The sequence below is a fragment of the Myotis nattereri genome (genome assembly GCF_964212035.1).
Source record: "Myotis nattereri genome assembly, chromosome: 3".
Classification (NCBI taxonomy): Eukaryota; Metazoa; Chordata; class Mammalia; order Chiroptera; family Vespertilionidae; genus Myotis; species Myotis nattereri.
The window spans coordinates 185,862,743-185,890,694 of record NC_138077.1 but is presented as its reverse complement, the minus strand read 5'-3'; positions in this window follow the sequence as shown (position 1 = coordinate 185,890,694).

Here is a 27,952-nt window from a genome sequence, read left to right as displayed (position 1 = left end):
TAAGAAAGGCAGATACTATTATTCCCATTTTCTGGGTGAGGAAAGTGAGGCTCAAAGGAGGAAAGAATAGCCTCCTACCTCCGTGGGACTCAAACTGGACTCTGGGTTTGCTTCTTACGCAGCACCTAGTGGCTGAGGGAAATGAGTTTAGGGACAAATCACTTCCCTTCTCTGAGCCTCACTTTTCTCATCTGTGAAATGGGAATGGCTATGCTTCCCTGTGGAGAAGGATGAAGAGCACAAGCACAGAGCAAATGTCATACAAATGGATGTTCCCTTCATCCTTCTCCATCACGGGTTTGCCCTGATATTCTAAATTTCAGCACAACCAGCCCTGGGGTCCAGGGTCACCCTCTTTCAGTACTATAGAGAGTAGGTATATGGTTTGCTAGGGCTGCTGTAACAAAGTACCAAAGTGGCTTCAAACCGCAAGTATTTATTTTCTCTCAGTTCTGGAGCTAGCAGTCTGAAATCAAGGTGTTGACAGGGTCATGCTCTTCCTACTAGGGGAAGGCTCCAGGGGAAAGCCTCTCTCACCTCTTCCTAGCTTCTGGTGGTTGGTGGCAGGCAATCCCTGCTGTTCCTTTTCTTGTAAACAGATCCCTCCAGTCTCTGCCTCCATCTTCATCTGCTGCTCTTCCCTGTCTCTTCTCCATGTCTCCACAGGCCATTCTCCTCTCTTCTCCCTGTCCTTCTTCTTGCTCTTCTCTCTTCTCCATGTCTTCACAAGCGATTCTCCCCTCTGTCATCTCCTCCTCCTCCTCCTCCTCCTCCTCCTCCTCCTCCTCCTCCTCCTCATTCCTCCCCTCCTCCTCCTCCTCCTCCTCCTCCTCCTCCTCCTCCTCCTTCTTCTTCTTCTTCTTCTTCTTCTTCTTCTTCTTCTTCTTCTTCTTCTTCTTCAATATTTTTTTTTTAATTGATCTCAGTGACAGAAAGGAAGCGGGAGAGAGAGATAGAAACATCAATGATGAGAGAGTCATCGATTGGCTGCCTCCTCCACATCCTCTACTGGGGATCAAGCCTGAAACCCCAGCATGTACTCTGACCAGGAAATGAACCGTGGCCTCCTGGTTCATGGGCTGATGTTCAATCACTGAGGCACACAAGCCGGGCTCTCCTCTTCTTGTAATGGCACCAGCCATATTGGATTGGGGGCCCACCCTACTCCACTATGACCTAGTCTTAAATAATTACATCTGCAGTCTTTATTTCTAAATAAGGTCACATTCGGAGATTTTAGGAAGAGCATGACTTGGGGGAGGGGGCCGCTATTCAACCCAATACAAGAGGTGTCATGGGAAAGGTACAGGACGTGGAGGCAGGCAGGACCAGGCTTGAATGCTGCCTCCTTCACTAAAAAGCTGTTTGACTTCAGACTTCGGGAGTCTTCTTTGTTACTATGTAAAGTGAAGACCACAGCCCTGACCTCCCAGGGGTGTTGAAGGGAGAAGAAGTGAGTCTTTTATATATATATATATATATATATATATATATATATATATTATTGATTTTTTACAGAGAGGAAGGGAGAGAGATAGAGAGTTAGAAACATCGATGAGAGAGAAACATTGATCAGCTGCCTCCTGCACATCTCCTACTGGGGATATGCCCGCAACCCAGGTACATGCCCTTGTCCGGAATCGAACCTGGGACCTTTCAGTCCTCAGGCCGACGCTCTATCCACTGAGCCAAACCGGTTTCGGCAAGAAGTGAGTCTTGACAGCAGCGCCTGGCAGAAGAAGACCTAGCACCTTGCCATGGCCTCCCTGCCCTGCCCTACCCTGCCCTGCCCGTGGGACCTCTCCTTTGGACTGTCCTGACCCCAGCCTGTCATCTTCCTGGTCCAGGGATGCTATCAGACCACGGAGCTACAATGTTCTGCTACTGGCCCTGTGCCGGGAGCCGGTCCATGCTTGCTGTTTCAAGGGACCTGGCATATATGGCATACTGTTCTTAATATGTTTGCTCACCTTCTTGGCACTATGTGTTTTAACCAAGGTCTCTGAGAAAGGTTGTTTCCCCAGGTAGGGATTTTCCCCTGAAGTTAGGGAGGGAATAAAACCTCTTAATTAAGTGCCAGGTGGGTAATTAATCACTTTAACTACGAACAATCATGCTTAAGCTACATAATCTTTACTCCCTGGAATGGAGATAAGAAACGCCCTAACCTTTGAAATAGAGATTGATAGGATTGGAATCAACTGGTATAAATACAGTTGTAACAAGACAGCAAGAGAGAGAGAGAGACAGAACCTAGGCACAGAACCTACACAGAACGTTCTCTAGAGACAGAAGAACTTCGCTGGAGAGAACATGGCAAAAGATCCTGGACAGAAACTGGCCTCAGAACCTAGAGACAGAACCTAGTGAGAGAACATGGCAAAAGATCCTGGACTGAACCTGACTACAGAAATTGGCAAGAGAACCTGACTAGAACCTGGTGACTGAACCTGGCTGGAGAACCTGGACAGAACCTGGCTGGAGAACCTAGCGAGGGAACATGGCTACAGAACCTGGCTGGAGAACCTAGCAAGAGAACATGGACACAGAACCTGGCTGGAGATCCTAAGCAGAACTTCGCTGGAGATCCAGACCAGAACTTGGCTAGAGATCCTGGCTGGAGATCCTGGCTAGGCTGCTGATCAACTGAACACTGACTCCGTGTCATTCCTTCTTTGCCAACTCCGTCCACACCTTTGGGGACCCCTGGACCCGCTGGGGTTGGACCCCGGCAGCCCTGCTCTTGGCTAACCCGCGTCTCCATTCCTCATGGGCTCTGTTTTCTAATCAGTCAAATGGGAGGGAGGCCTGGAGCACATGATCTTGAAGGTTCCATCTGAGGCTGACATTCACAGAGCCCTAGGACCTCCGTGCAAAATACCAAAGTAGTTTGGAGTTCTAAAAGCCGTGACAATTAGAGAAGGATCCCAGCAAAGGGATGAGGTTTCTAGCAGAATGTTTCCCCTTCCGGCAGCCAGGTCTCCCCAGGCCCCCCAGGCCATGGAGGCAGCGGACTTTCCCAGCAGTGAGCCTGAGTCTGTGAGGAGCCCCCAGACGCCAGCCCACAGTACCTGGGTTTGCTGTTCTCTCCTTGGCACCTACAGCCCCAGCACTGGGCATCAGGTGGCTATGGAGGGACGCAGTGAGTGCCAGCCGCATCAAGGACTCGCTGATTACCCTGGCCTGGTCACCTCAGTTTCCCCATCTGCAAAATGGAGATCATGACACCTATCTCCAAAGTGGCCACAAGGATGAAAGGAGGTAGCATGGGGGAGAAGGGCCTGAGTAACTGCTGGGAATTGTAAATATTTCTCTCTCTCTCCTACATCTTGGTCTCGCCCCGTGTCCCTGGGTACATGGCAAATGTCACCACCTCCTCGATCCAGCAGCCTGAGGAGTCCTGGCAGGAGAGGCCATGGACTCCTGGTTAGAATAATCAGGGCAACCAGCCCAACAGAAGTGCTGATTGGAGGCTAACAGTTACAGAAGGCCACGTGCCGTGCTGTGTGTGCCCTCTCATTCATCTTGAAAGCCCACTCTGCCATCGCCAGCACTGCTCCCATTTGGCAGATGGGGAAACTGAGGGCATCTGCTGAGGAAATGTCACAGGGCTATTGTGAGGATGATAAGAATAACAAATATAATAATATTCCTCAAGTGCTTACTAAGTGCAACCTCTATGCTAGGTGATTCCATAGTTCTCCCTTGACCCTGAGTTAGCCCTGAGAGGTTGGGATTGTTTTAGAAGGGGCAGCAGGGCTCAGAGAGGCAGGATCTAAGCCAGTTTTCCAACCCTAAAGCTACAACTGCTTTTTCTCACCTGGTTGCTGCCTGCACAGGTGGGGAATGCCAAATATGGGTGGCACAGATTACCCAGGCCAAGGAGAGCAGCGATGGGAGGCGCCATATATATATATTTTTTTTTTTTTTAATTTTTATTTATTTATTTATTTTTTTACAGAGAGGATGGGAGAGGGATAGAGAGTTAGAAATATCAATGAGAGAGAAACACCGATCAGCTGCCTCCTGCACACTCCCTACTAGGGATGTGCCCACAACCAAGGTACATGCCCTTAACCGGAATCAAACCTGGGACCCTTCAGTCTACAGGCCAATGCTCTATACACTGAGCCAAACTGGTTAGGGCTCTCCCCTCTCCTTTATTTTTTTTAAGTATATTTTTATTGATTTCGGAGAGGAAGGAAGAGGTAGAGAGAGATAGAAACATCAGTGATGAAAGAGGATCATTGATTGGCTGCCTCCTGCACGTCCCCCCACTAGGGATCGAGCCCTCAATCTGAGCATGTGCCCTTGACTGGAATCGAACCTGGGACCCTTCAGTCCGCAGGCTGATGCTCCATCCACCGAGCCAAACCGGCTAGGGCTCCCCTCTCCTTTTTAACCCTAGCAATTTTATACTTGAGTTAGGCTAAGTAAGGACAGGCCAAAAATGTGGTCCATGTAAATGATGTCATCCACCCTTCCTAAACTCTCATCACCCAGGTGCCAAGAGATGGCCCCTGGGAAACCTGTCCCTGCCCAGTGCCCTGGACCTGGGTCCAGCCCCAGCTTGCTTTGTCGCCTGGGAGCGTCTCCATTGCTCCCCTAAGCGCTGTGCATGGCCCAACCATGGTCCCACTACAATGACTGCAACTCTAGCTGCGGGGCGCAGGGCGCAGGCTCTCTCGCAGCTGCCCTCCAGCAGCCACCTCGCTGGATAGAGGGACCTAGTGCTGTCCACACTCCCCAAGCCTAGCTGCTTCTGCACACTTGTCTTGAGCCTTTAGTTCCTGTCCTCCGCCCCTCAACATGGAGGAGCACAGGAATTGGGCCCAGCAGGCCTGGGTTCGCGTCCTGGCCCTAACTCTGTGACCTTGGACCCTTCTTGTCCCTGAGTCTCAATTGCTCTGTCTAAGCAGCATGGGTCCTCCTTCACAGGACCATGGTGAGGAGGATAATAGCAATGACATCGATAAGAACAAGATTCTTTTTTTTCTTTTTTTTAAAAAAATATATTTTACTGATTTTTTACAGAGAGGAAGGGAGAGGAATAGAGATTTAGAAACATCGATGAGAGAGAAACATCAATCAGCTGCCTCCTGCACACTCCCCACTAGGGATGTGCCCACAACCAAGGTACATGCCCTTGACCAGAACCGAACCTGGGACCCTTGAGTCCCAGGCCGATGCTCTATCCAGTGAGCCAAACCGGCCAGGGCCAGATTATTTTTCAAGGGACCATCAAATGCAAGCACCACGCTAAGTGATTCCAGTGGCTCTCACGGGTCCTGTAGCAACCCAGAGAGGTTGCTATTACCTTGTTGTCATCCCCATTTCACAGACGACGATGTGGTAACAGAGTTTCCTGGGACATCATAGACACTGGACAGGTGCTGGTTCTTTCTTATGGCTTTTGTTTTTTCAACAGTCTACTCTACATTCATAAATTACGTCAGCTGTGCTCAAGCCACGCAGGGGTATACAACCGTTCTTTCCCCCCAGACGCCCGCAGGTGTCCAGCTGGCTCTGTGACTCCAGCGCAGCAAACTGCAGGCCCAGGCTGGTTCCTGTTCTGACATATTTCATCCTTAGAACCCGGCCAGTGGAACTCGTGAAGAGGCTGTGCAGGGGTCAGGAGGCATGGCTCCGAGCCAGCCCTGCCTGTCTTAACTCCTCTGAGCCTCAATTTCTTCTCTGTTTATATCTGAGTTGTGGTTGTAAAAAAAAAAAAAAAAAAAAAAGCAGGTAGTTCAAAACTGTTGGCTGCACAGCTTCTCCATCCAATTTACATGTACATGAGTCAGAATTAAAGGCCAATTACCAACACTGACCAGCCCAGTACACAAGGGAGCCATAGACACAAGGAACAAACCAAGGGTCAAGTGCGCAGTGGAGGGGGCATGGCTCTCCGGGGGCGCCGCACGGGGCCCTTTGTCCCACAGTGCAGCCCTTTCCCCTGCTGGGCAGCGTGGAGGCCAATCTTGTATTTGATCGCAGGAACTATCTTCAGTTTGGTTTATGGCTCATCCTCTTCTTCCATTTTATCGCAAAACTCTTACTGCCGGGGTCCAGCCCCAGCGGGTCCAGGGGTCCCCAAAGGTGTGGACGGAGTCGGCGAAGAAGGAATGACACGAAGACAGTGTTCAGTTGATCAGCAGCCTAGCCAGGATCTCCAGCCAGGATCTCTAGCCAAGTTCTGGTCTGGATCTCCAGCGAAGTTCTGGTTAGGATCTCCAGCCAGGTTCTGTGTCCATGTTCTCTCGCTAGGTTCTCCAGCCAGGTTCTGTCCAGGTTCTCCAGCCAGGTTCAGTCACCAGGTTCTAGTCAGGTTCTCTTGCCAATTTCTGTAGTCAGGTTCAGTCCAGGATCTTTTGCCATGTTCTCTCACTAGGTTCTGTCTCTAGGTTCTGAGGCCAGTTTCTGTCCAGGATCTTTTGCCATGTTCTCTCCAGCGAAGTTCTTCTGTCTCTAGAGAACGTTCTGTGTAGGTTCTGTGCCTAGGTTCTGTCTCTCTCTCTCTCTTGCTGTCTTGTTACAACTGTATTTATACCAGTTGATTCCAATCCTATCAATCTCTATTTCAAAGGTTAGGGCGTTTCTTATCTCCATTCCAGGGAGTAAAGATTATGTAGCTTAAGCATGATTGTTCATAGTTAAAGTGATTAATTACCCGCCTGGCACTTAGTTAAGAGGTTTTATTCCCTCCCTAACTTCAGGGGAAAATCCCTACCTGGGGAAACAACCTTTCTCAGAGACCTTGGTTAAAACACATAGTGCCAAGAAGGTGAGCAAACATATTAAGAACAGTATGCCATATATGCCAGGTCCCTTGAAACAGCAAGCATGGACCGGCTCCCGGCATCTTACTTCTTTTTACTTCCTGGCTTAATTGTATGTGTCATTTTGTAAAAAATAGGATCTACCTGAAATCCCTTTTTTGGAAGTAGAGCTGGCATAAATGATGGGTGAGGGCAAGAAGCCCAGATGCGGGACCTAAGTGACATGCAGGGTGAAGACAGGACCAAGGCATCAACCTCACATACCTGACACATTCCTAGCGTCTTTCAAAACTCAGCTGGCACCTCCTCTGAGAAGCTTCCTGGACCCCGTGGAGATATCAGTCCTTCTTCCTCTATTCCCCATGCACTTTTTCTGTTCTCACTCTGGCTGTAATGATCTGTCTCCATATCTGCTCACTCAAGTAGTGTGTGACAGCCTCCAGCACTGGGTCTCTGCCCCACTCACTTCTCAGGCCCCGCACAGGAGTGGGGCACGAGGGGGTGGAATATGAGAGGCTTCACATAGGTGAACATTGGAGCTGATCTTCCAATAATTTCCTGAGCACCTAATATATTCTAAGAAATAAAATCTCTCCTGATTGATTAAGGTTCAAGTAAGGGCCATGGAATTACTTAGCATGGGATCTTTACAAGTCCTTGAAGGTACGGAGTGAAGGGGAGGTGGCTAACTGAGCCAGGGATCACAAGAGGGGGCAGGAACAGCAGAGGGAGATGATGGATTCAGTTTGGGGGCATTGAGTTGGAGGTGCCTATGGGACAGGCAGGGAAGACATCTGTCTGGCAGGCATTGATAGACAGCCCAGAGCTCTGGGAAGAGGTGTGGACAGGTATGTGACTTGGGAGTCCTTGGCACAGAGATGGTGAAACCATGGGAGTGATGTGGAGCAAGATATGGAGAGAGCAGAGGGCTACAGGGGGATGTTGGAGGACAGCAGCACATTGGGGAGTGGGAGTAGGGGGGAGCAGAGCAAGAGTAGACACAAAGGATTCTGGGGGAAGCTGCCAGAGAGCCAACAAAGGGTGGACTCATGAAAGTCATGAGAAGTGAGTGGTGAAAACAGAAGGAACTAGTAAATAGAGCAAATGTTACAGACAGGTCAAGAAAGCAAAGGTCAGATGCATGTGCTACAGTATTTGCCTTCCCAGACCAGTACAGGCCAAAAAGCGAGGCAGCAGCTGACCACAGTGTATACCACCAGCCCCAACAAGGTGAGCCAACCTCTAAAGCGCCTGTAAGAAATCTTAGTCGGTCCCAGGTCCCCGAGGGGCAACATGCACGAGGTCCCTCCCAGTCTCTGAACAGCTCTGAGCCCCAGTTCCTCATCTGTGAAAAGGGGATGATGGCCAAAGTTTAACCAGGGCCGTGTAAGAGTTGAATGACATCATTATAAGATACTTGGTACATAGCAGGCACTAAACAAAAGTCACTGCTCTCACTCCTTATTTTAATATTAATATGTCTACCCCTGATGCTGATCTTGAACCATGAAAACGTTAAATTCAGGTCAGTTATCCTTTTTTTAGGGAACACGGGGAAGAGTGTACATACTTTAGAAAGATTCCCCAAAGAAGTCACATCGGTCTGCTTTTGAAGATGGTTGGTTTGGGTGCTAAGGTGCCCTAGACATGGCTGCCAACCTCCCCTCCAGCCCCATCGTTCGTACTCTCCCCAGAGAGAAGCGGTCATCTGTGTAGATCTCTCCATTCGGAGGATGGGGAAGCCTGCCCGGCCAGGCTAAGAGAGCCGGGTGGCTAGGGAAAGGGAAGAAAGCTGTGCAGAGTGTAATAGAGGAGCTGGGTGAGGTCCAGCCTAGGAGAGTAAAGCTAAGTCACAAATAACATTCACATGAAGTGCTGAGCGAGGCACATTCACACAGATTGTCTCAGTTGTTACTCCCAGCAACCTTGTGAGAAGGGAGCATTCTCCCCACCCCAGACAGAAACGGGGATTCTGTCATATAAGGTGATTTGCTCTAAGTCATGCAGGTGATAGGCGATGGCTCTGGGATGGAAAGCCACACCTGTGCTCAGGAGGAGGCCAGCTGGATTTGAGAAGCTGGGAAGGAAGCAGATGAAGGAGGGAGCCATGGCGATGTGATGTCCGGGTGTTACTCTAATCCGTCCTGGTGGCATAGGCACAGGCACAGACAGGCACAGGCACAGGCACAGGGAGGGGCCTGGTTCTGGCCTCACAACCATCCATGGAGGTGAGACAGCTCTGGAAGACCCACCAGACGCCTGAGCAGATGGAGGTGTTTTCATCCAGCAAAACGTTACCTGCAAACTCACCTCAAAATCATCACCTATTACTCAGAGAAAGAGTCACGACAAGGAAGAGGACAGGAGTGGGAGCTGCCTGCCTGAAACGGAGCCCCACTGGTATCTAGGTGGCCAGAAGGTAGGAGCGAGCAGCCCACCTGTGAGGTGAATCCACAAGCGCCTGGAGTGGGGAGGGCGAGCGGGGAGGGGTCAGACCCCTCTGAGCTTCAGTTTCTCACCTGGGAAACCGATCAGAAAACCTGCATCGCAGGGGCACATAAAGAGCACCCTGGAGAGTTCCTGGCTTCAGGCCCAGGCTTCTTTCCCCTCTCACCTCATATGTGCCAGGTGAGGAGGCCCGGAGAGGGGCGGTGACTGTCCACGGCCACACATGCAGTGCGCCACGATGAAGCCAAGGCGGGCACTCCGATCCCTAGCCCTTGGGCACTAGAGTGTGCTTAGTCAGGGTGACGTGTTAGCCACAGCACCCGAGCCAGCTCAGACCACGTTAATAGCGGTGTAGTCTAGAGCTGCCTCATACTGCCCAACGCTGTGGCCACTAGTCACCCATGGTTACTAAGTGCTTAAAACGTGGCTAGCCGAGACCGGTTTGGCTCAGTGGATAGAGCGTCGGCCTGCGGACTGAGGGGTCCCGGGTTCGATTCCGGTCAAGGGCATGTACCTGGGCTGCGGGCACATCCCCAGTGGGAGATGTGCAGGAGGCGGCTGGTCGATGTTTCTCTCCCATCGATGTTTCTAACTCTCTATCTCTCTCCCTTCCTCTCTGTGAAAAATCAATAAAATATATTTAAAAAAAAAAAAAAAAAAAAAAAAAAAAAAACGTGGCTAGTTCCAGATAGGACGTGCTGTTAATTGTAAAAAGGAGCCAGATTTTGTAGGAAGAAAATATTGAAAATAGCTCATGACTTTTATATTGAACCTATGTTGAAATGATATAGTTCAGATATATTGGGTTAAGTAAAATACAGTTTCAAGTTAATGTTACCTATCTCCTTTTACTTTAAGGTGGCTACTAGAAAATTTAAAATTACACACGTGGCTCATATTATGTCGTTATTGGAACAGTATAGGTCAGCGATGGCGAACCTTTTGAGCTCGGCGTGTCAGCATTTTGAAAAGCCCTAACTTAACTCTGGTGCAGTGTCACATATAGAAATTTTTTGATATTTGCAACCATAGTAAAACAAAGACTTATATTTTTGATATTTATTTTATATATTTAAATGCCATTTAACGAAGGAAAATCAACCAAAAAAATGAGTTCGCGTGTCACCTCTGACACACGTGTTGTAGGTTCGCCATCACTGGTATAGGTCTCAGATGCAGGAGGAGCGAGGGCTGCCTCCTCTGTGCAGAGTGAAACTGAGCTGAATTCCAGACCACACACCTCAAAGGCACTAGGCAGGGGGCTGTGTGTCCAGAGAGGGGGGTGGGGGGTGGGGGAGGGCCTCAGAAGGAGGCCACAGCATTGCACAACTCAGGGACACCTGGGACCCACATCACAGTCCAGTGAACTATGTCACTGAAGGGACAGTTGGAGGACCTGGAGTGAGACTATTTGGAGAGGAGACGTGGTCACTGTCTCCAAATAGCAAAGGGCAGTCACCGGGCTAAGGGAGCAGACGTGTTCTGTGTGGTCTCAGAGAGGAGAGCTGGGCTCGGAGGGAGAGCTATCGAGGAAGCAGTCTTCACTCAAGGGCAAGCCAGGACTGTCCCCAGTGGGGCTGTGCTGCCTCTTCTGGGGGTGTGGAGGGTGAACGGGGCCTGGTGGGCTTGCCGTGGAAGGGGCTAGCATGGAAGGAAGAAACGTCCCGAGCAGAATAGGCCCTCACACCTGGGGCGTCTGGAGCACTCTGGGCTGGGTGGCTGCCCCAGGTCAGGACAGAGGGGCTCCCTGAGGTCCCAGCCTAATCGTAGTACCGACACAGTAACTGCTCACAGTGGTCTCTCCTTATCCATGGAGGACAGATTCCGAGAGCCCCAGTGGATGCCTAAAACCACGGATAGTACCAAACCCTATATATCCTGTTTTTTTCCTATACATATATACCTATGATAAAGTTTTATTTATAAATTAGGCACAGTAAGAGATTAGTAACAGCAATTAATAATCAAAGGGAATAATTATAACAATATAATAATAAAAGTATAATATGCTAATTAGACTGGACATCCTTCCAGACAAAGCTGGGGCTGTGAGGAAAGCCTGGGTCCTGGGTGCCAGAGGGAAGCCGGTGCTGGCAGCCGGGGGAAGGAAGGCCTACTCTTGCACGAATTTCGTGCATTGGGCCTCTTGTAATAAAAGTTATGTGAATGGCTTTGGGACCATTATTAAGCAAAATAAGGATTACTTGAAAACAAGCACTGTGATAGAGCAACAGCCAATCTGACAACTGTTAAGTGACTAACGGGTGGGTAGCATATACAGTGTGATATGCTGGATAAAGGATGACTCACGTCCAGGGCTGGATGGAGCAGGACAGCACGAGATTTCATCACGCTACTCAGAACAACACACCGTTGACATCAGAAACGTCCAAACCTGTAGAGAATTTTTATAAGAGTTTATTTGAGCCAAATTGCTGACATATGCTGGGGAGCAAGATCTCAAATGCCCCTGAGAACAACAGTTTTGCAGCTTCTTTTATGCATTTGAAATTAAGGAGGGCATGTAAGGAAGATTGGAGAAAGCAAGGTGGGAATTGGGTTACAGGATAGCTAACGTTATGTGCCCTCTTGAGGGTTAATACCCCTTCCAGGGTATTCTGGCATTTCAAAGGTGTGTTCACGTAGCTGCACATAACAATGGACAGGGCTGGCTTAAAGCCTTTCACTAAAGAGGTTATAGGCTTGAGGCATGACCACCTTCCCACCATGACCTGCCCAGTTAGGAATTTATGGTCAGCTTACCCTGTGAGGTTACTTTCCACAGAAGCTCTTTTTTTTTTTTTTTCTTCATCCACAACACAATTTAAAATTTACAAATTGTTTGTTTCTGATATTTTCCATTTAATATTTTGGGACCATGATTAACTGTGCTTAACTGAATCCTCGGAAAGTGAATGGCAGATAAGAGGGGAGCTACTGCATTCGGCATCTACTATGTTCCAGGGAACTTTACTCATATTATTAGCAATCCTCTCATCTACCCTTATGAGGTAGCTACCACTTCCCCATTAGGTGGGCAGGGAAACTGAGGCTCAGAGAAGAGGACTGGACAAGGAGCCTTGTCCAAGGTTACCCAGCCAAAATGAGGTGGATTTGGAACCCGGTTTGGCTGAAACTGGTGCCCACAGGCATGGGGCAGCTTCCTCGGGGAGCCGGAGGGACAAAGGCCAGCTGAAGCCCTGGGGACTGGCTCGTTCTTCACGGGGAAGCCAGGGCCCCACTGGGCTCTCCAATTAGCAAGAGCAGAGAAATCAGAGGCAGCAACAAGCTCTGCTAATGAGCTGCCACATTAAACAATGAGTCACACTTCCATACGGTGCCGCTCCAGCCCTAACCCGGAACAAACAAGCTGTGAGAAACAGTTTACAAAACAGCGAGGTGTGACTGTCTCCCTGCTGCCGCCCGCCCGCTGCTGCCACCACCACCACGGGCACTGCAGCCACCACTGCAGCCACCACCGAGCCCACCGCCCACGGGCAGACAGAGATGCAGAGGCTGGCTCGGAAGAGGGGCTCCAGAGTCAGTCCTGGCTTCTGAGCTCAGGGGAGCCCTCATCTCCAGAATGACCTCAGGGCAGGCCCCAACTTTCAGCTTCCACTGCCATTCTAGCCATCTCCTAGGACTTACGGGCTCTGCCATTTGGTCATTCTGTGACCTAGGTCTCAGTTCTCCTGTCTGATCATATCAAGCTCATTTCCCAGTTGTGATGATTCAGTGTGATCATCACATAAACTGCCTACCTCTGTGCTGGCACACAGTAGGTATGCAGTAAACTATGGATCCACTCCTCCCCATGGAGGGAATCCCGCTCAGAGCCAGTCTCGTGAAACACTCCCAATAATAGCAACTGCTTTCCTTTTTCTGCCCTATATTATAGTTGTTTGTGCCCCTGGATTACCCTCCTTCTGATCTGTGGGGTCCTGTGGATAGGGACTGTTTTATTCATTTCCACACTCCCAGGACCAGCACAGGGAGGCAGCATGGTAAGGTGGCAAGAGCAACAGACTTTGGGAGTTAGTTATCCCAAAATCATGCCTCTGGCAGTTATTAGCTGTGGGATTCTGGGTGACTCTGGTAAAAATCATTTCTTGAACCCTACCCTGTGCCAGACAAGAGCTTCATGTACATTATCTCATTTCATTCAGCGATGGGTATTGCTATCCCATCTCACAGATGAAGAGCTAGAGTCTCAGAGCAGTTAAATACCATGGCGTGGTGGCTTTGCAGTGTGTCAGCTTGGCTCAGCTGAGCTACATTTCCCAGAATTTTCCTTCCTATATGGTTCTGGTTAGAATCTCCAAATGGTCTTGCTTCTTTAGTTGAACCTGATTGATACTCAAGGCACAGGTTTCATAGTATAAAGTTAATAATGGAGCTGTAATTAAAAATGCACCTGACACTCAATTCTAGATTTTTCAGCTATTCTACCCTGGTAATAATTGCTATACTTTATAGTAAATATATGCCAATTATATGTTAACTCATTTAATCCATAACAATTCCATAAGGTAGTTTTTATTATTATCATTTCATTTTTACAGGTGAGGAAACTGAGGCTCAGAGAGGTTAAATGATTTTCCAAGGTCACGCAACTAATAAATGTTTGACTAGACAATCCATTTTTTTATCTGTTATATTATTCTGCCTCTCACCTCTAATATACTACAACTCATTCTCTAAGCCTCATTTTTCCTCATCTGTAGTTATAGGGCTTCCGGGAGGATGAAATAACAGGGAGTGGATTTACCTTCTGTCTGGAGCAACTGAACATCTAGATAAAAATATAATAAGCAACAAATTTCAAATATTGAACATCAAGCAGCACAATAGCAATTCCTGAGAGAGGAAAAAAATTAATGAGGTGAGCCCTACAATTGCCAGCTTCTGCTTGGAGAGAGTTTCCAGGCTACAGCACAGGGAGCAGTGTCCCAGCTGTTTCCCTGTCTTAAGGAGACAGAGCGGGGAGGCTGGGAAGGGCAAAGCAACTAAAGTTCAAAGGCAAAGGAACTTCAGAGAAGAGCCCTTTGCAGAGAGATAGAGAGCTTCAAAGATCTGCTGAGAGTTCCCCTCAAACCTTCAACAGAATATTGAACAGCACTTGTATGTGAGGAAACTACCCAAGTTTGAGGAAACAATATCACAAGGGAGCAGAGGAAACAATTTCCAAAGTACATACAAGATCTGGAATGGTTTGTATTTCTATCAATCAGAGTGAAAAACCTCATAAATTACAGGGCATCAAGGTGATTCTTTAGAAAGGTATTGCTTCAGTCGTGGGGGATAAAAAAAGGTAATGGTCCCACCTAATAAAGTTTAAAAGTAAGTCTCAACAGACTCATACTATTTTACAGGAACTTGACAGCATTCTAAAACAAAGCTCAAGAATATTTCTAGGAATATTGAAATGACTAGCACACAACAAGGTAAACTTCACAATGTCTAGCATTCAACCAGAAACTACCATGCATGAAAACAAAAAGGGAACAGGAAAATACAACCTGTAAGGAAGAGAAAAGTTAATCAATAAAAACAAACCTAAAAACAACCCAGACGATAGAATTAGTATATAAGGACACTCAAACATAACTATTTTCATAGGCTTAAGAAGCCACTGGAAAGACTGACTATCTTCAGTAGAGACTGGGGGGAAAGGGCTCAAATAAAACTTCTAGAAGATGAAAGAATACCATGTCTGAGATGAAAAATACACCGGTTGGATTAATAGCAGATTTGATTACACAGAAGAAAAGATTAGTAAATTTGAAGACATGGCAATAGAAAGTTTTCAAAGGAACTATATATATATAGAAAAAAAATTTTCATGAACAAATAATCAATGAGCTGTGGCATAACTTCAAGAGGCCTAATATATGTGTAATTGGACTCCCCAAAAGAGGACAACAGCAGAAAAATACTTGGAGAAATATTAGTCAAAACATTTCCAACTTTAATAAAAAACTATAAGATCAATCGAAGAACTTGTATGCATGCATACAAGCATAACCAATGGACATAAGACACTGGGGGGTAGGGGAGGCCAGAGGATTGTCAAGGGCAGGGGGGAAAAAAGGACACATATGTAATACCCTTTGTAATACTTTAAGCAATAAAAATAAATAAAAAACAAACAAACAAACAAACAGAAAAACACCCACTTCAGAGGGTCAATGGAAGTACTCTAAGTACAAAAAGAAAAAAAAAAGAAAAAGATAAAAAAAATAAAAAACTATAAGTCATGGATTCAAAAATCTCAAGAAACATGAATACAAATTCACAAAGGCATGTTATTATTACAGTGTTAACAATAAATTTTCTTAAAAGCACTGATAAGGAGTAAAGCTAAAACACAGCCAAAGAGAGACATATCACATACAAATAATAAAGAATGACAGCAGACTTTTCATTGGAAACAGTTCAAGTCAGAAGACAATGGTACATCTTTAGAGTACAGAATGTAAAAAATAAACAAGAAAACACATCAATCTAGAAGTCTATACCCAGTGAAAATATATTTTCAAAACAAAGCTGAAATACATTTTCCAAAACAAAAAAGCTGAAATAACTCATCACTAGCAGACCTGCACTACAAGAAATGTTATAAGAAGTCCTTGAGACAAAAGGAAATCAGTCTCATATTCCATACCACATGGAAATATGGATCTATACAAAAGAATGAAGACCTCTGGAACTGGTAACTATATGGGAAAATATGAAATACTTTTTTGTTTAAACATCTTTAAAGGGAGAAACCAAGATGATGGCATTAGGTAAACACCGGAGTTTGCTGCCTCGAACAACCACTTCAAAAATACAACTAAAAGATGGAATGGACATCACCCAGAACCACAGGAAGGCTGGCTGAGTGGAAATTCTACAACTAGAAGGAAAGAGAAAAGCATACCGAGACTCAGAGGAGGCGCAGTGCGGAAGTAAAATACTAAGGTGCGGAGGTGCATGCGAAGCTGGCTGGCGGCTGAGGGCGCGGTTGTCTTTTTCAATCAGGAAGGAGTCTCAGGCTCTGAGCTCCAGTTCTGGGCGAGTCTCTGGGGACCCAGACTCAAACGGGAGAAGCGGGACTGTCTGGCATTTGTCGGAACTTGAGGGCAGCTTTCTCTCTGAGGTACTTGCAGCAATTGCTGGGACACTGAGAAGCAGAGCCTCTGAAGGCAGGGCTGAGAGCAGCCATAACTGCTAGCCCCGCCCTGTTGATCCCCTAGGACTCACCCCGCCCAAGCCTTGCACAGAGGCATTTGTTGGATAGCCTCAGGCAGAGGCTAGATTAGCACCTCCCTAGAGATCAGGACTGAAGTTCTCCCACTGCAGACACAGCTGATTCTCACAGCCAATTGGCCTGGAGGTCAAATCCCCCCCCAGTGTTACCTACAACAATCAAGGCTTAACTACAACAAGACTGTGCAAAAAGACCACAAGGGGGTACACCAAGAAAGCATAAAAAAAATGCGGAGTCAAAGAAACAGGACACAAATGACAGAAATGGAGGGAAGCAAACTGCTGGATATAGAGTTCAAAACCACAATTTTAAGGTGTTTCAAGAACTGTGTAGAAGGCGCCGATAAATTTAGTAAGGCCCTCGAAAAGACTGGTGAGACCGCCGATAAATGTAGTGAGATCCTCAAGAAATCTAGTGAGACCCTCGATGTTGTGATAAAGGCACAACTAGAAATTAAGCATACACTGACTGAAATAAAGAATACTATACAGACTCCCGGGAGAGAACCAAGATGGCGGCATAGGTTAACGCCGGAGTTTGCTGCTTTGAACAACTACTTCAAAAGTGAAACCAAAAAACGAAAGGGACATCACCCTGAACCACAGGAGCGCTGGCTGAGTGGAAGTCCTACAACTAGGAGGAAAGAGAAACGCATACGGACACTCAGAGGAGGCGCAGTGCTGAAGTCAAATTCTGAGGTGCGCGGGCTGGCGGTGGAGGGCGCGGTTGGCGTTTTCAATCGGGAGGGAGTCGCAGACTCTGAGCTCCAGATCCGGGCGAGTCTTTAGGGACCCAGACTCAAGCGGGAGAAGCGGGACTGTCTGGCTTCGGTCAGAGCGAGTGCAGCTTTCTCTCCGAGGATTGCAGCCGTTGCTGGGACTCAGAGAGGCAGAGCCCCTGGGGACAGGACTGAGAGCCACCATAACTGCTCTCTCCGGCCCACCCTATTGATCCTGTGCGACCCACCCGCCCCAGCCCTGCACAGAGGCATTTGCCGGATAGCCTCAGGCAAAGGCTAGATTAGCACCTCCCTAGAGGACAGAAGTTCTCTCACTGCAGACACAGCTGATTCTCATAGCCACTTGGCCTGGAGGTCAAACCCTCCCTGGTATTAACTACAAGACTGCACACAAAGACCACTAGGGGGTGCACCAAGGAAGCATAACAAAATGCGGAGACAAAGAAACAGGACAAAATTGTCAATGGAAGATCTAGAGTTCAGAACCACACTTTTAAGGTCTCTCAAGAACTGTTTAGAAGCCGCCGATAAACTTAATGAGATCTACAAGAAAACTAATGAGACCCTCGATCTTATATTGGGGAACCAACTAGAAACTAAGCATACACGGACTGAAATAACGAATATTATACAGACTCCCGACAGCAGACCAGAGGAGCGCAAGAATCAAGTCAATGATTTGAAATGCAAGGAAGCAAAAAACACCCAACCGGAAAAGCAAAATGAAAAAAGAATCCAAAAATGCGAGGATAGTGTAAGGAGCCTCTGGGACAGCCTCAAGCGTACCAACATCAGAATTATAGGGGTGCCAGAAGATGAGAGAGAGCAAGATATTGAAAACCTATTTGAAGAAATAATGACAGAAAACTTCCCCCACCTGGTGAAAGAAATGGACTTACAGGTCCAAGAAGCGCGGAGAACCCCAAACAAAAGGAATCCAAAGAGGACCACACCAAGACACATCATAATTAAAATGCCAAGAGCAAAAGATAAAGAGAGAATCTTAAAAACAGCAAGAGAAAGAAACTCAGTTACCTACAAGGGAATACCCATACGACTGTCAGCTGATTTCTCAACAGAAACTTTGCAGGCCAGAAGGGAGTGGCCAGAAATATTCAAAGTGATGAATACCAAGAACCTACAACCAAGATTACTTTATCCAGCAAAGCTATCATTCAGAATTGAAGGTCAGATAAAGAGCTTCACAGATAAGGAAAAGCTAAAGGAGTTCATCACCACCAAACCAGGATTATATGAAATGCTGAAAGGTATCCTTTAAGAAGAGGAAGAGGAAGAAAAAGGTAAAGATACAAATTATGAACAACAAATATGCATCTATCAACAAGTGAATCTAAGAATCAAGTGAATAAATAATCTGATGAACAGAATGAACTGTTGATTATAATAGAATCAGGGACATAGAAAGGGAATGGACTGACTATTCTTGGGGGGGGGGGGAAAGGGGTGTGGGAGATGCGGGAAGAGACTGGACAAAAATCGTGCACCTATGGATGAGGACAGTGGGTGGGGAGTGAGGGCGGAGGGTGGGGCGGGAACTGGGAGGAGGGAAGTTATGGGGGGGAAAAAAAGAGGAACAAATGTAATAATCTGAACAATAAAGATTTAATTTAAAAAAAAGAATACTATACAGACTCCCAACAGCAGACCAGAGGATCACAAGAATCAAGTCAAAGATTTGAAATGTGAAGAAGCAAAAAACACCCAACCGGAAAAGCAAAGTGAAAAAAGAATACAAAAATACGAAGATAGTGTAAGGAGCCTCTGGGACAACTTCAAGCATACCAACATCAGAATTATAGGGGTGCCAGAAGAAGAGAGAGAGCAAGATATTGAAAACCTATTTGAAGAAATAATGACAGAAAACTTCCCCTACCTGGTGAAAGAAATAGACTTACAACTCCAGGAAGTGCAGAGAACCCCAAACAAAAGGAATCCAAAGAGGACCACACCAAGACACATCATAATTAAAATGCCAAGAGCAAAAGACAAAGAGAGACTCTTAAAAGCAGCAAGAGAAAGAAAGTCAGATACATACAAGGGAGTTCCCATATGACTGTCAGCTGATTTCTCAACAGAAACTTTGCAGGCCAGAAGGGAGTGGCAAGAAATATTCAAAGTGATGAATGCCAAGAACCTACAACCAAGATTACTTTATCCAGCAAAGCTATCATTCAGAATTGAAGGTCAGATAAAGAGCTTCACAGATAAGGAAAAGCTAAAGGAGTTCATCACCACCAAACCAGTATTATATGAAATGCTGAAAGGTATCCTTTAAGAAGAGGAAGAAGAAGAAAAAGGTAAAAATACAAATTATGAGCAACAAATACACATCTATCAACAAGTGAATCTAAAAATCAAGGGAATACATAATCTGATGAACAGTATGAACTGGTGATTATAATAGAATCAGGGACATAGAAAGGGAATGGACTGACTATTCTTGGGGGGAAAGGGGTATGGGGGATGCGGGAAGAGACTGGACAAAAATTGTGCACCTATGGATGAGGACAGTGGATGGGGAGTGAGGGCAGAGGGTGGGGTGGGAACTGGGTGGAGGGGAGTTGTGGGGGGAAAAAGAGGAACAAATGTAATAATCTGAACAATAAAGATTTAATTTTAAAAAAAGTCTTTAAAGGATAATTTAATGGTTAAAGCACAACATAATAAGTATTCTACATTCACAACATATATATAGAAGTAAAATGCATGACAATAGCATAAAAGCTGGTGTGAGGGTAATTGAAGCATATTGTTGTAAGGTTCTTTTTCTGTCAATGACATGATATAATATTACTTAAAAGTAAATTGGGATAAGTTAAAGATGTATACTACAAACCCAAAGTAAGCACTAAAAAAAGTTATAGCTAATTAAGCCAATAAAGGAGATAAAGTAAAATCATACAAATAACCAATCCAAAAAAAAGGTAAGAAAAATGGAAAAAAGTATATGTGGGACAAATAGAAAACAAATAGCAAAAAAGTAGCTTTAAACCAAATCATATCAATACTCACATCAAATGTAAGTGATCTAAAAACCACAATTAAAAGGTCAAGATTGTCAGATCATTTATCCAAAGGAAGATTCAACTATATGTTGCTTGCGAGAAACCCATTGTCAATATAAATATTTAAATATAAATTTTATCAAAAACTGATAGAATTATAAAGTAAATGGGAGAATCTATAATTACAGAGATATTTCAATATCCCTTTCTCAATAATTGATAGAACAAGCAAGCAGAAAATCAAGAAGGATATAGTAGACTTGAACAACACAATGAATCAACTTGACCTAACTGACATTTGTAAAACATTTCACCCAATAACAGTAGAGTATTTAAAAAATTGATTTAGAGAGTCAGAGAGAGAAACATCAATATGATATGAGAGTGAAACATTGATCAACTGCCTCCTACACACACCTCAACCAGGGATCAAACCCATAACCTGGGTATGTGCTGCTATGAGTATTCATGTGCAAGTTTTTGTGTGGACAAGTTTTTGAGTGTATTCCTAGGAGTGAAATTTCCTAATCAAATGATAACTCCATGTTTAAGATTTGGAAGAACTTTCAAATTGTTTTCCAAAGTGGATGCTCCATTTTACATTCCCACTAGCAATGTATGAGAGTTCCAGTTCCTCCCATTCTCACAAACTGTTATGGATTTTAAAGTCTGTTTGTGTCTTCCCCAGATTTATATGCTAAAACCCTAACCCCCAAGTGACCATATTTGGAGATAGGACTGTGAGGCGATAAGAAGTAAAATGAGGTCATAAGGGTGGGGCCCTAATCTGAATGGGTTGGTGCCATTATAAAAAAAGAAGAGACACCAGAACTCTTTCTCTCTCTGCACACACACCAAGAAGATGCCATATGAGCACACAGCAAGACAGCAGCCATCTACAAGCCAGGTAGAAAGGTCTCATCAGAAACCAAATTGGCCAACACCTTAATCTTGAACTTCCCATCCTCCAGAACTGTGAAAATTTCCTTTTGTTTAAGCCAACCAGTCTGTGGTATTTTATTATAGTAGCCTGAGCAGACTGCCACAACAATACTTGTTATTGTCCATCTTTTTATTATAGCCGTCCTATTGAGTGTGCAGTGGAATCTTATTGTGGTTTTGATTTGCATTTCCCTATGATTGAAGATGGGGAACATATTTTCATGTGCTTATAAGCTATTTGTGTATCTTCTTTAGAAAAATGTCTATTCAAATACTTTGCCCATTTTAAAAAATTGAATTATTATTTTATTGTTAAGCCTACAGGTCCTCCTATACACTAATAAAATGTTGCATACAAAATCTGTTTGTTACAACACATTGGAAATTACCCTGGTGTTCATCATTAGAAACTGTATAGTTCATCCACAAAATGAAATGTTACACAGCTGTAAAAAAAAGAATGAGAAAGGTCACAGAGTACTTTATGGAAAGACAGCAGGGTATACATGTCAAATGAAAATAAAAAAAGTTGTATAGATATAATTCTTTCCTTTTTAAGAAAGAGGGAGAAATATGAATATATATGTGTGTGTGTGTGTGTGTGTGTGTGTGTGTGTGTGTGTTTTCTTATATTTCCATAAAGAACATTGAAAGGAGCCATAAGAAACTTTTTAAAGTGATTACCCATGTAGTGAGAGATGGGTAATGGGATTGACAGAAACAGGAATAAAACTGAGCCTTCTTATTTATACCTGTATGTATTGTTTTGATGTCTGAACCATTTAAATGCTACTTATTTAAAACATAAATAATTAAAATATGAAAAGTTTAAAATTTCAGTAGAGTATCTGACCCTTCGCAGATGTTTCCTCTGGGTGTAGGTCCCAGTCTGCCCCTTGTGGATGGATGTCCTCCATAGTGGGAGGAGAGTAAGTCATGGCCACACAAAGTTCTAGGCTTGCACCTTTCTGGACCCCAGAGGAAAGAGAAGCATCTTCTCATCCAGCATTCATAGATAAAAAATCTCAAGGAAGGACTCTGATTTGCTCTGCTTGAGTCACATGCTCATCCCTGTGGCAAGAAGCTGGAACTGCAAGGTGTGAGGCAGGAGTGACAGGTTCTTGTGAAGGATGATTATAAGCACAGCTCTGATCTGGAGAAGCATATAGTTTAGTGGAAATAAAAACAGCTCATGTTTCCTGAGTGACTATTCTGCCAGACATTATATGCCGGGAGCTGGTCCATGCTTGCTGTTTCAAGGGACCTGGCATATATGGCATACTGTTCTTAATATGTTTGCTCACCTTCTAGGCACTATGTGTTTTAACCAAGGTCTCTGAGAAAGGTTGTTTCCCCAGGTAGGGATTTTCCCCTGAAGTTAGGGAGGGAATAAAACCTCTTAACTAAGTGCCAGGTGGGTAATTAATCACTTTAACTACGAACAATCATGCTTAAGCTACATAATCTTTACTCCCTGGAATGGAGATAAGAAACGCCCTAACCTTTGTAATAGAAATTGACAGGATTAAAATCAACTGTGATAAATACGGATGTAACAAGACAATAAACAGCAGAACCTCTCTGGAGTTCCAGACCAGAACTTGGCTGGAGATCCTGGCTGGAGATCCTGGCTAGGCTGCTGATCAACTGAACACTGTCTCCGTGTCACTCCTTCTTCGCCGACTCCGTCCACACCTTTGGGGACCCCTGGACCCGCTGGGGTTGGACCCCAGCATATGGCGCCCGAACAGGGACCCCTAGGTAAGCCCCACTCTCGGTATGGATAGGACTCCACCATAGGAAGAGGGTGGATAGTCTTCGCCGACTCCGTCCACACCTTTGGGAACCCCTGGAACAGGATTCCCCTAGGTAAGCCCCCCCGCATTGAGAACCCCACACTCGGGACGGATAGGACTCCACCAGGGTACTGCAGACCCCCCTATAAAGGATAAGTAGGGTAAGAAGGTGGACAGTACAGAACTTAGATTGAGAAGATGTGCCATACTGAGTCCAAAGAAAGAAGACTCTGTATTGATCTTTAGATTAAGAAGATGTGCCATACTGAGTCTAAAGAAATAAGACTCTGTATTGATCTTTTAACACATATGCTTGCTAGCAGAGGAATTAAGGTTACTCCTAGTCAGACAGAACGTTCTATACAAGAAGTATGTCCATGCTTTTCTGAGGAAGGAAAGGTAAATGTAAAGGCATGGGAGGAGGTAGGCCCAAGGAGCCTTATCCTTAACCCCACTGCAGCCTTTCCACCCCGGGAAAGTGCAGGATTGGCAAGTTCTCCCTGGGGTGATAGATCAGGCCTCAGGTAATAGCGGAAAGCGCCAATCCTACTCTTAAAATGGATACAAGAGAGCATTTGGGGTTTTTTTTCTTTTTAATGCCCGCTTTTAAAAAATAAAAAAGGGGGAATTTGCCGGGAGCTGGTCCATGCTTGCTGTTTCAAGGGACCTGGCATATATGGCATACTGTTCTTAATATGTTTGCTCACCTTCTAGGCACTATGTGTTTTAACCAAGGTCTCTGAGAAAGGTTGTTTCCCCAGGTAGGGATTTTCCCCTGAAGTTAGGGAGGGAATAAAACCTCTTAACTAAGTGCCAGGTGGGTAATTAATCACTTTAACTACGAACAATCATGCTTAAGCTACATAATCTTTACTCCCTGGAATGGAGATAAGAAACGCCCTAACCTTTGAAATAGAGATTGATAGGATTGGAATCAACTGGTATAAATACAGATGTAAGAAGACAGAACGGAGAGAGACAGAAATTGGCACAGAACCTACACAGAACGTTCTCTAGAGACAGAAGAACTTCACTGGAGAGAACATGGCAAAAGATCCTGGACAGAAACTGGCCTCAGAACCTAGAGACAGAACCTAGCGAGAGAACATGGCAAAAGATCCTGGACTGAACCTGACTACAGAAATTGGCAAGAGAACCTGACTAGAACCTGGTGACTGAACCTGGCTGGAGAACCTGGACAGAACCTGGCTGGAGAACCTAGCGAGGGAACATGGCTACTGAACCTGGCTGGAGAACCTGGAGAACCTGGCTGGAGAACCTATCGAGGGAACATGGCTACAGAACCTGGCTGGAGAACCTAGCAAGAGACCATGGACACAGAACCTGGCTGGAGATCCTAAACAGAACTTCGCTGGAGATCCAGACCAGAACTTTGCTAGAGAACCTGGCTAGGCTGCTGATCAACTGAATGCTGCCTCTGTGTTGTTCCTTCTTCGCCGACTCCGTCCACACCTTTGGGGACCCCTGGACCCGCTGGGGCAGGACCCCGGCAATTATATGCATTCACCTGTTGAATTCACACCACAACCCTCTCAGGCTATCATCACCCTCTCAGTACAGTAGAGAAAACGGAGGCACCTGCCCAAGTTCACACAGCTGACAGGGATGGAGGCGGTCCGATTCAGCCCGAAGGTAGAAGGGATACTCAGGGTCTGGTGATGGCCTGGGAATGGTGATGGGGAGAGGGGGGAGGACAGGGACAATGACTGAGGTTCTGAGCCCAAACACCTGGCATATGTGGTAGTGTCACAGGCTCCAAGACCTGGGTGGGCTTGAGGTTTGGGAGGTAAGGTTACAAGTATATGAGACTTGAAGCCAAAAGCCTAGTTTTAAATCGCAGTACTGCTTCTACACATGACCTTGGGCAAGTGCCTTTGCCTTGTTGAACCTCAGTTTCCTCATGTGGGAATAATGCATTTCTCTCCAAATAATAAATAATAGCTAATAATAGTATTTTGGGAAAATTTCCAGTAATTATAGCTATTGCTGCCATTGCAATCATGAGGAGGGGTGAGAGGTGATGTGCTCTCTTGAACGTCTATTTGGCCTCCAGACATGCTGTTCCAGAAGCTCTTTCCCCCAGGCCACTCCTCCTGGAAGCCCTCCCCACTGTTGTTGCTCAGGGTTCTTGAGTGAGTGAGTACAATAGTCCCCATTTCCATGGGAGTATCCATTCCTGAAACCACAGATAGTACTGAACCCTGTATATACTATATTTTTCCTATACATACATACTTACTAGTATGATAAAGTTTAATTTATAAATTAAGCACAGTAAGAGATTAAAAATAACAATAATAAAATAGAACAATTATAATAATATGCTGCAATATACTAGTATGTTATGTAAATGTGGTCTCTTTCAAAAGATCTTATTGTACTGTACTCACCTTTTCATTTAAAGAAAGCGCTATACAGCTGCTCTTTGGTGTATCTGAATTGCCAGCATCATCACGAGTCTTGCACTTGGAGACCCTTATTAAGTAAAATGAGGGTTACTTGAACACAAGCACGGTGATACATCGACAGGTGATCTGATAACCCAGACAGCTACCCAATGACTAACGGGCAGGGAGGGTATGCAGTGGACGCACTGTGATAAGAGAGGATGACTATGACTCCGTTCTGCCCCCACAGGGTTAGTTGCTGCAAGGGGACAGGAGGGTCTCCATTCAAGTCCATGGTCTCCCTTCCTCCTTTCCTTCCTTGTCACTCTTCTTCTAGAATCTATGGCATCCTTGCCATCAGGCCCCTGCAACGGGATCACCTGGGTGATAAGAGACCCTCTTCTTCACTTCTAAGCACCTTCATTACCTAAAGCCCAAAAGCAACTGGAGTGAGGTAAAGCAATGGGTGTCAGAGGTGGGCCTCCGAGACCCTAGTGGGGCTCAGCAGCCACTCTCCCTCAAGCCCCCCAGCCGTTGCTTCGTTCATTTCTGGGGCCTGGCTGCTGACCCTGGAGTGGGTGGGGCAGGGAGATCTCATTTCCTCCTTGTGAGATTTACAGAGGGCTGAACCAATGTAGGGTCTGCCTCGCCCTCTGCTGAGGAATTGGGACTGATAAAACGCCTACTGAGTGCTGGGCCCTGAACTAAGCACAGCCAAGACAAAAGAATGAGGCTGCCCTTGGCCCAGGAAGGGAAACAGCTCATCCTGGGGCTGAGGGCAGGGCAGGAAGATGGCCTGGGAACCCAGGGAATAGCCTGCTCCCTCCTCCTGCCAGTCGCCATATGGTGAGGGGCTAAGAGGTCGCTCCCCAAACCGAGACCTGCCTTGGGGTGGCACTGTTGGGATGAGGGTGAGGGAATACTTGCCAGGGCTTCCAGGCAGCAGCCCCCTAACCTGCCCTTCTCTGCCCTGTCTCTCTCGCCCCTTCATGTGCTGTCACACATACTAAGTGAGATAACCAGAGTAAAGCACTTAGCATCCTGCCTGGCCAACAGTGAGCACTTGATAAATGTGAGCTTGCAGTCATGCCTCGCTCCCAAACATGGTCTGTCTTGCACAGGCCTCGTGCATCAGCACTTCCAGGGGCTCGCCAACACTGCATACCATTTGCTCACAGATGCACCACTCCTCCTCCAACTCACACCAACACACACCCATAGGGGCACCCTCACACACACATGCACACCCGCCTCCCCTCCCCCATTTTTCTTCTGTGCTCAACTCCCCTGGCAGGCTCCTGGGCAGGGGCTGAGAGGCCCAGTGGCAAGGGCAGGGAAGTGGGGAGAGGCTTGCTTCCCATGACCCAGCCCATCCCAGAGGCCTGGAGGAGGGACCTGAGGCTGGAGGGTGGCATGGGAGAGGAGGTGGGCCATTGGGGGGCGGGGGGGGGGGTGTTTGACAGTGTGGTTCATGGGTGGGTAAGAAGCCTGGAGCCCAAGACCAGCCTCTGAAAGAGACACTGGGGTGGGAGGCAGAGGTGTGCAGAGAGGCACACCGAATCTCTACAAGACCAAACTGGGAGCAGGGGCTTTGAAGGGCCATCCCTGACCCACAAGGCCTCTCCCACCTCAGGTCAGAACCAGGACCTGAGACTGAGGGCCTCGAGGCTGACAGGAGCCTGGGACGACACGAGCAGAGGACCAAGGACTTTGCCCTCTCCCCATCTCCACCCCAGTGTCATGTGCCAGAGCCGTGATCCCTGGACAGCCAGGGACAGCCAGGTGTGGGACAGACAGGCAACATGAAAAGAAACAGGAAGCCCAGCTAGCTTGGCTCAGTGATTGAGCGTCGACTTATGAACCAGGAGGTCGTGGTTCGATTCCTGGTCGGGGCACATGCCCGGGTTGCGGGTTGCAAGCTCAAACCCCAGTGGGGGGCATGCAGGAGGCAGCGGATTCTCTCTTATCACTGATGTTCCTATCTCTCTCTCTCTCTCTCTCTCTCTCTCTCTCTCTCTCTCTCTCCCCCTCTCCCTTCTCTCTGAAATAAATAAAAATATGCATTTGAAAGAAAATAAACAGGAATTGTGGCCTGGGCATCAGAAGAGCAGGGAGTGAGGGGCTGAGCTCCAGCAAATGCTCAGTGCCATCCAGGCACACTCAGCACAGACTCCTCCACAGACACACAGACGCACAACACAGGGACACAACCCAGGCTCGACAGATGCAACCCAGGAACATGCAGACACACACTCAGCCGCACAGTAGACACCTCTCCCCTAGCTCACATACCCACATACACACAATACACTCTCACCCGGAATGACCATACAGCACACTGAGCACCCCAAGATACACTGAAATGCCCCCGGCCGAAGGCCAACAGCCAGCGGAGATATCCCTCCCTCTCCTGCCTACACTGATGATCTGGAAACCAGCACACAGTCTGTAGGATGCAAATGTACAGGCACACAGACACACATGATCTCAAGGACGGACACACACACACACACACACACACACAGGCACATGTGCCCAGACCTGCGGACACTGCTCCTCACA